At 46.2% G+C, this 7,500-nt stretch overlaps 2 protein-coding genes across 4 annotated transcripts in view; one reads left to right on the top strand and one right to left on the bottom strand.

Moving 5' to 3' along the window:
* Window positions 1–7,500, top strand: part of anxa14 (annexin A14) — a 54,599-nt gene that overhangs the window by 15,656 nt on the left and 31,443 nt on the right. Inside the window, exon 14 of one of the 3 annotated variants that reach the window (XM_079828807.1) lies at window positions 1–157. This exon is cut by the window's left edge and continues 94 nt beyond it. The exons of 1 other annotated variant lie outside the window; for it this stretch is intronic. The gene's annotated coding sequence lies outside the window, so the exon portion shown is untranslated. Of the gene's footprint in view, window positions 158–7,500 lie in introns of those variants that run through there. One more of the 3 variants, XM_079828806.1, reaches the window with a different exon arrangement.
* LOC307133990 (uncharacterized protein) overlaps window positions 7,186–7,500 on the bottom strand; it is a 4,663-nt gene continuing 4,348 nt past the window's right edge. Inside the window, exon 2 of the mRNA XM_079829410.1 lies at window positions 7,186–7,500. This exon is cut by the window's right edge and continues 702 nt beyond it. The gene's annotated coding sequence lies outside the window, so the exon portion shown is untranslated.

Raw genomic sequence — 7,500 nt, 5'->3', positions numbered from 1 at the left:
GTGTGTGTGTGTGTGTGTGTGTGTGTGTGTGTGTGTGTGTGTGTGTGTGTGTGTGTGTGTCTAACACAGATGATGAAGGTCACAGCTCATTCCTCCATATGAACTGCTGTTACACAGAAGCTTTGTTTCTGAATATTAATAAATCATCCATAACTATAATGCAGCACTGTCCTTTATGACTCCCTGTGGAATCTAATTTAGGAAAACGATTATGAAATTAAAAGTCATAATTATGAAAAAAGTAAATTGTGCCTTTTTTATCACTAAAACCTTTGTCATCATTTAGACGTATATCATCATAATTATGATTTACCAAAGCATAACTGTTTCCAGAGGTCCGGATGCGGGTGCCATAGCGCTGTTTCCCTGGCCTTAAAATCTAGTACTGCCACCTTGTATTGACATCGTGAAACTGCACGATTTGTACATTTTCCATGGCGGGCCACATATAATATATTTTAATAGACAAGCTGTGGGCCGTTTGAAATTCATCCCCGGGCCGCATTTGGCCCGCTGGCCGGACTTTGGACACCCCTGGTATAGAGGGAGGGCGAGGCGTATTTAGTCTCCTCGCCCCCCTCAGGAACCTGACGATCAGATCATGCTTGCCTAAGGACTCACCATTAACCATATTATGATTTGCGGCAATAGCGGCAACGTACACTTTGAGGGTGGAAGGAGACAGCCTTCGCTCCAACCCATCTTGAAGAAAAGAGAGCACAGATCTGACCGCTGACCGATCTGAACACTTTCGGGGGTCTTCTCGGTGAGAAGAGCACCAATCGACGAACAGGTTCCACTTCAGTGCATACAGCCGTCTCGTAGAGGGGGCTCTGGCGGAAGTGATGGTGTCAACCACAGCCTGTGGTAAGTCACCTAGAACCTTCGCGTCCCGTCCAGGGACCAGACATAGAGTTTCCAGAGGTCCGGACGCAGGTGCCATAGGGTCCATAGGGAGTCAGGAGGTCCTTCCTCAGAGGAATGGGCCAAGGAGGTGCTGTCGCGAGGAGCACTAGTTCCAGGAACCAAGTCCTGTTGGGCCAATACGGAGCGACCAAGAGGACTTGCTCCTCATCCTCCCTGACCTTGCACAGTGTCTGTGCGAGAAAGCTCATTTGTGGAAACGCATATTTGCGTAGGCCCCGGGGCCAGCTGTGTGCCAGCGCATCCGTGCCGAGGGTGCCCTCGGTCAGGGGATAAAACAACTGGCAGTGGGTCGTGTCCGGGGCGGCAAACGGATCGATCTGTGCGGCCCCAAAGCGACTCCAGATCAGCTGGACCACCTGGGGGTGGAGTCTCCACTCTCCGGGGGGGAACCGGCAACCGTGACAGCTCGTCGGCCGCACGGTTGAGCGGGCCTGGAAGGTGAATGGCACGAAGGGACCTCAGATGCTTCTGACTCCACAGGAGGAGATGGCGGGCGAGTTGGGACATACAGTGGGAGTGTAGACCACCCTGTTTGTTGATGTACGCAACGGCCGCAGTACTGTCCGTCCGGACCAGAACGTGCTTGTCTTTGAGCTGCATTTTGAAGTGGCTGAGAGCAAGACATGCAACTGCCAGCAACTCCAGGCAATTGATGTGCCATTGCAGATGGGGCCCAGTCCACAGACCCGAAACTGCAAGCCCGTTGTACGTGGCACCCCAGCCGGTGGATGAGGCATCCGTGGAGACAACAGAATGCCTGGACCAGGAACCGGTTCTTAGTCTCCCTCATGTACCCCTTTTCCACCAAGGCAGTGCTAGAGCTAGATCGGAGCCAGAGCCTAGTTTCAAATCGGTTCTTTGTGTTTCCACACCCAAAGCCCCAGCTCCGAGCCAGGAAAAGTGGTTCTTAAGTAGCACCAAAACATTGCTGGGCTAGAACAGGGCTAGAAGTAAGAACCGATTCCGTCAGGCACTGGGGGCGGGGTCAACAAGACCAACACAAACTTGAGATCCGCCATTGTTGAAATAGCAGCTAATGGAGCTAACAGCTGCTGCTCGTTTGTAATTTCCGTCTATACAAATTACGGCGAACTGCATGAATGCGTTGGATTCGCTGTGTTTTGTTGCCGATGTAGGATCGAAAAGCCATATGTGAATCAATAGTAACGCAACGTTTGCATTGTTGATGGAAGGCTTGTTCGCAGCGGTGCTGTGCAGAGACTGATCGCCATATGATAACGAGTCCAGCGAGAGCACACGACTCCTTATGCTTTTGATACACTCACGCGGTTTTATATATCATACGTGGATCAGTGTGCACAGCGCTGATGCATCTTGAACAAGCCTGGTGTGTGTGTGTTTCCCGCTGCCCAGGGTTGCCAGGTTTTCACAACAAAACCCGCCTTATTGATACTCAAAACAAGCCCAATAATCATGTTTCAGGGGGGCTTCCCCGGTAAAAGTCACATTTGTGGGGTAAAATATGTGTTTTTTTGGCATGGTTGCCTACTAAAATTCGCATTCCCGGGGCTAAATATCACATAATTGGGGTCGCTTCAACCAGTGGACATGAAAAACAGCCCGCGGCAACAGTGATGAAGTAGCCCAATTCTGCGGGAACTCCGCGCAACATTGCCGCTGCCTCGCTAGCGTTGCTGAGAAAGATGAGACGTAAACAGTGACGTAAGACATGGCTCTGTTGTGGCTCTCAGCATCCCACTGCGCAATGTGACGTCGTAGTGACGTCCTTTCTAAGTAATTTTTGGACGTCCAATTTCGGTCCACTGAAGGGGTTGTTTTGTAACGCCAGGCGACGTCTTTTTTTCGACGTCTCCGGTACGTTAAATGTTGACGTCCGTGGGACCTCCGTATATGGGCTATTTATAGTCCAAATGTGGTCGTTTGTGGACGTCTTTTCAACATCATATTTAGACGTCGTTTTTATGCAACTTCTATAAATGTAGTCATGTTTCAAGAGGGTGGAGGACATGTTTTCTGTACCATGCATTACATTTCCTGTAGCTTTGTTTCAGTAGTTTCGACAGGAAATGCCAGCATAGACCGTAAGGTCTCCAGTTGTTGCTGAGACAATCAAACTGAGTTTTTGGGAAATTATCTGGAACATATGCCACCTTCTGAAATGGGACTAGATTACTTTTCAAAAAACTCCATTTGATTGTCTAAGCAGCAGGTGATAAATGGAGACGCATACATAGGTGTAATGCATTTCCAGCTCAAACTAGCTGCTGAAACAAAGCTACAGGGAAATGAACTGGCACAGAAAACATGTCCTTCACCCTCTGGAAACATGGGACCACATACATACAACACTAGTTATACAAATAAGTCACAATTCAATATAGCCATTTCTTTATTTCCATCTTTATTTTAAAAAAAAATCAGGGCATAGTAAATCCTCCGCCTCCAAGTCTTTGTGGTGCATGCTTGAGGTGCTCAGACACATTGAATTTGATGTAGTCCTCAGTGGCTGCAGAATCAAATTTCATGATCCCTTCTGCAAAAGAAAAAAAGACAAATGATTTAAATATATGCAACAGCATTCTGCAGTCATACAGGAAGTCAGTCACAATGGAAGACTTCAGCATTAATTTGACTTCAAAACGACTCAAAGCAGTTTGGAACTGTTTTTCTTCCCGGAAGCTTTGCGTGAGAGCTAATAAAATATTTAAACAAGACAATTTTTCGTGTCTAATTTACTTGAGACAAGTATTGTTAGCCGTGTAATTAGCGGGATAATGTACATCCAGCCGGTTATCGCCGCAGAATAAACCCCTTAAGTGGCAAGATCCCTCCGCTTCGTGTCGGGTCCTGATCACTCTGTCTGGGTTTACTCTGCGATAACCGGCTGGATGTACATTATTCTTTACTAAACACTAAATATTGTCTAATTATCGTTACTGAGAAAAACACAGAAAATCAAGATATTTTTTGTCAATATCGCACACGCGTTTTATAGTGCGCGTGACATGTTTGCCGCTCAAAAAGTCAAGCTAGCTAACAGCTTTTCGACATGGTCTCTCTCCGTGACCATTCGTGGCTATAATCACAGCAGGTTTGTCAAGACGTGATGCTAAACTACCTACCACACGTACACATGGACATAAAAATCACTAAGCTGACCAAACTTGCCTTCAACTTAGAGAAGAAAAAATGGACTCACCAGCGAAAGCGATGCAGGCTGAATGTGCCGTCTTGCACGCAGAATTGCGCCAAATGCCTGGCGTGTGGCCTCGGCCAATCAGAACAGTGACTGGTTGGGTTATGATGATGTGCTACCCCAGCCAATCAGAGTGACGTTGACTGTTTTTTGACTCAATTTGAAAGCCAAACTATATTAAATCCTTTCAAAAGGTCCAGTTATATTAGAACATTTGTAATTGTAAAGAGTAGTTTTTTATTCAAAATAATTTTATGTTTTATATATACGTTTATTATGCTAATGTTTAAATAGCTTCAGCATTTCATTTAACCCCTCTCATGTGTATTTAGTGCAAAAAACGAGTTCAGAACATGAATCTTGAGTGTTTTAGCTTTCAAGTATTAATCATGTTGATAACAACAATGTTGATATTTGTAAATAAAACATTATATATAATGTAAATGTTCTTGCACCTGTCATAGACGTCCAAATGACGCCCAAAAAAATTACCCAGTTCAAGGTCAAAAGTTGAACGTCCAATTGACGTCCAAGTTGGGTCATGGTTGGACGTCAAAATAGTGGACCTAGTTTGGACGTCGAATAGATGTCCAGAATTGGTCATGGACCGACGGACCCAATATAGACATGATCTGCACGTTTATCCGACGTCCAATGTTTAGTGGGATGTGGAAAAGCAAACATTTACATTTACATTTAGTCATTTTGCAGACGCTTTTATCCAAAGCGACTTACAAATGAGAGCAATAGAAGCAACTACAACAGTCAGAGGCTACAGTATGCAAGTGCTGTAACAAGTCTCAGTTAATCTAACACAGAACACACAGGATTTTTTTTATTTTTTATTTTTTTATAAATAAATTAGACAGACAGAAAAATGAATAGAATGTTAAGTGCTATTCTTGATTGGTCAGGTGCTGCTGGAAGAGATGCGTCTTGAGATGTTTTTTGAAAATGGCTACAGACTCGGCTGCTCGAATTGAGATAGTCAGGTCATTCCACCAGGTGGGGGCGCTCCAGGAAAAGGTCCGTGACAGTGATTTCATGCCTCTCTGGTATGGCACCACAAGGCGTCGTTCACTGGTAGAACGCAAACTCCTGGAGGTTGTGTATGTCTGAACAAGCGAGTTAAGGTATATTGGTGCAGAGCCAGTGGTTGCTTTGAAGGCGAGCACCAGTGCCTTGAATTTGATGCGAGCGGCTATTGGCAGCCAGTGCAGACTGATGAAGAGAGGCGTGACGTGCGCTCTCTTCGGCTCGTTAAAGATCACCCTCGCCGCTGCATTCTGGATCAGTTGCAAGGGTTTGATAGTGCATGCCGGAAGGCCGCTAGAAGAGCATTACAGTAGTCCAGTCTGGAGAGAACAAGAGCTTGGACCAAGAGTTGTGTGGTCAGCTCAGATAGGAAGGGTCTAATCTTCCTAATGTTGTATAATGCAAATCTGCAGGACCGGGTTGTTGCAGTAATTGCAGTAATTGTTGCAAACGGTTCTTAGAAGGCTCCTCAGTCGAACCAACTATGAACTGGGACTAGTACTGACTCTGAACTAGCTCTAGCACTGCCTTGGTGGAAAAGGGGTAATGTCGGCCAGGTTGAGCCAGAGATGCCGCTCCTGGACCACTAAGGTGGACATCGCCTGACCTATGGAACGGGCGGTGACTTTCGTCGCCCGGAGGAGCTCTGGGACAGGCCTACCCTCGTGCATGTCCATGAGTGCTTGGGCTTGGTGCACCTGAAGGCAGACGCGGCCTGTCCGCAGGACCTGTAGGCCTTCGCAGTCAGACTGGAAGAAAACTGGGGCGGGACGCTGAGAACCAGCGCGACCCCCCGCCCCCCTCCCCAGAAACCAGTCATCCAACCTAGAAGGTTCGGGACATGGTGGAGGGTTCCACACAAGCCCAAACTTTTCGGCGGCCCGGGAAAGCCTAGCCGTCAACTCAGGGTCCGACTCAACCGTTGCCACTCTCCCAGAGGAAGGCAGTACAGCCGAATCTTCATCCTCTGAGGACTGGAACTCCCCCTCCGATGCAGCGATCGACATCTGATCATCCGCAGGCGCCCCGAAGGTCACCGCCGGCTGCCCATGGGAGGGGTTTCCTTTTCCTATTTAGCACCTAAACTCTGGAACAGTCTTCCTAGCATTGTTCGGAAAGCAGACAAAGCAGACACACTCTGTCAGTTTAAATCTAGACTAAAAACACATCTCTTTACTGTGGCATACACATAAAACACTTTTTCAATTAAATGATTGTTAGGCTACATTAACTAGGTCAGCCGGAACCGGGAACACTTCCCATAAAGCCTGATGTACTCGTGACATCATCAGAAGAACGGCATCTACGCTAATGCTAGTCTCTCTGTTTATCCCGAGGTTTACTGCAGTCAGCCGGATCCGGATCAGATGCTGGACCTGCACTAGACCCGACCAACTCATGACCCTGAAGTGTCTGAGAGACCGTGATTAGACTCTCCCTGAAACTGCCTCATCGACACGGCATCCTCAATAAACCCGTCTCCAGCGTGATGACTCCGATCATTCGAATATTCCGATCTATTATGACCTCTGACCTGTAAAGTTGCCAGAATAATAATCATACGCTGTTTGTTAATTGGCCAGAGGAGAACTGCCCCCCCGACTGAGCCTGGTTTCTCCAAGGTTTATTTTCCTCCATTCTGCTCCTGATGGGGTTTTGGTTTCCTTGCCACTGTCGCCTCTGGCTTGGCTTGCTCAGTTGGGGACACTAAATGTTCAACTAAATATCCAAATAAATCTAATTATTAAACTAAATTAACCATATAAACTAAATTACTGATCTAATTACTGTTCTAAAGCCCACACTGTCACTGTATGATAATTGCAATGAGCTGATGACATCAGCGTTTTCTCCGGAGCGGCTGTACGGCTGAATCAGATTCTGTGTCATTATTTTCCTGTTTAACACTGTGAAGCTGCTCTGAGACAATCTGCATTGTAGAAAGCGCTATATAAATAAAGCTGACTTGACTTAAAGGGACAGCAGCCTAATATTCCTGCTAATGTTAAACAACAAAACACAGAAATGAAATCAGTCACTGCTCTTGACTCAATAACTTTAGTAAAGTTTAATCTACACAGTGTTTTATTTTACACTTGATGCCTTTATTCAGTGTCTCTTCCTGAAAGAGTCCAGAAGCAAAAGTTCATGTTTAGCCGAAGGCTTTAATAATGTTTTCCCAGCTGTCATGAGCCCATAAACCCAGTAAATGACTGACAGAAACACTGGTTTTACACACACTGATTTAATCCAGAAGAGTCTCGCCATCACTCTTCACGCTTCTCTGAGGACGTCTGCACAAAGACACTTTACATCCCTTCACTCTTTATGGACGATTGTTCATTACATTTGAATTAAAG

Source organism: Gobio gobio, assembly GCF_949357685.1.
Source record: "Gobio gobio genome assembly, chromosome: 11".
NCBI classification, from domain to species: Eukaryota; Metazoa; Chordata; class Actinopteri; order Cypriniformes; family Gobionidae; genus Gobio; species Gobio gobio.
Note: the sequence above shows the minus strand (reverse complement) of the source record. Positions and strands in the feature narration are given on the sequence as shown.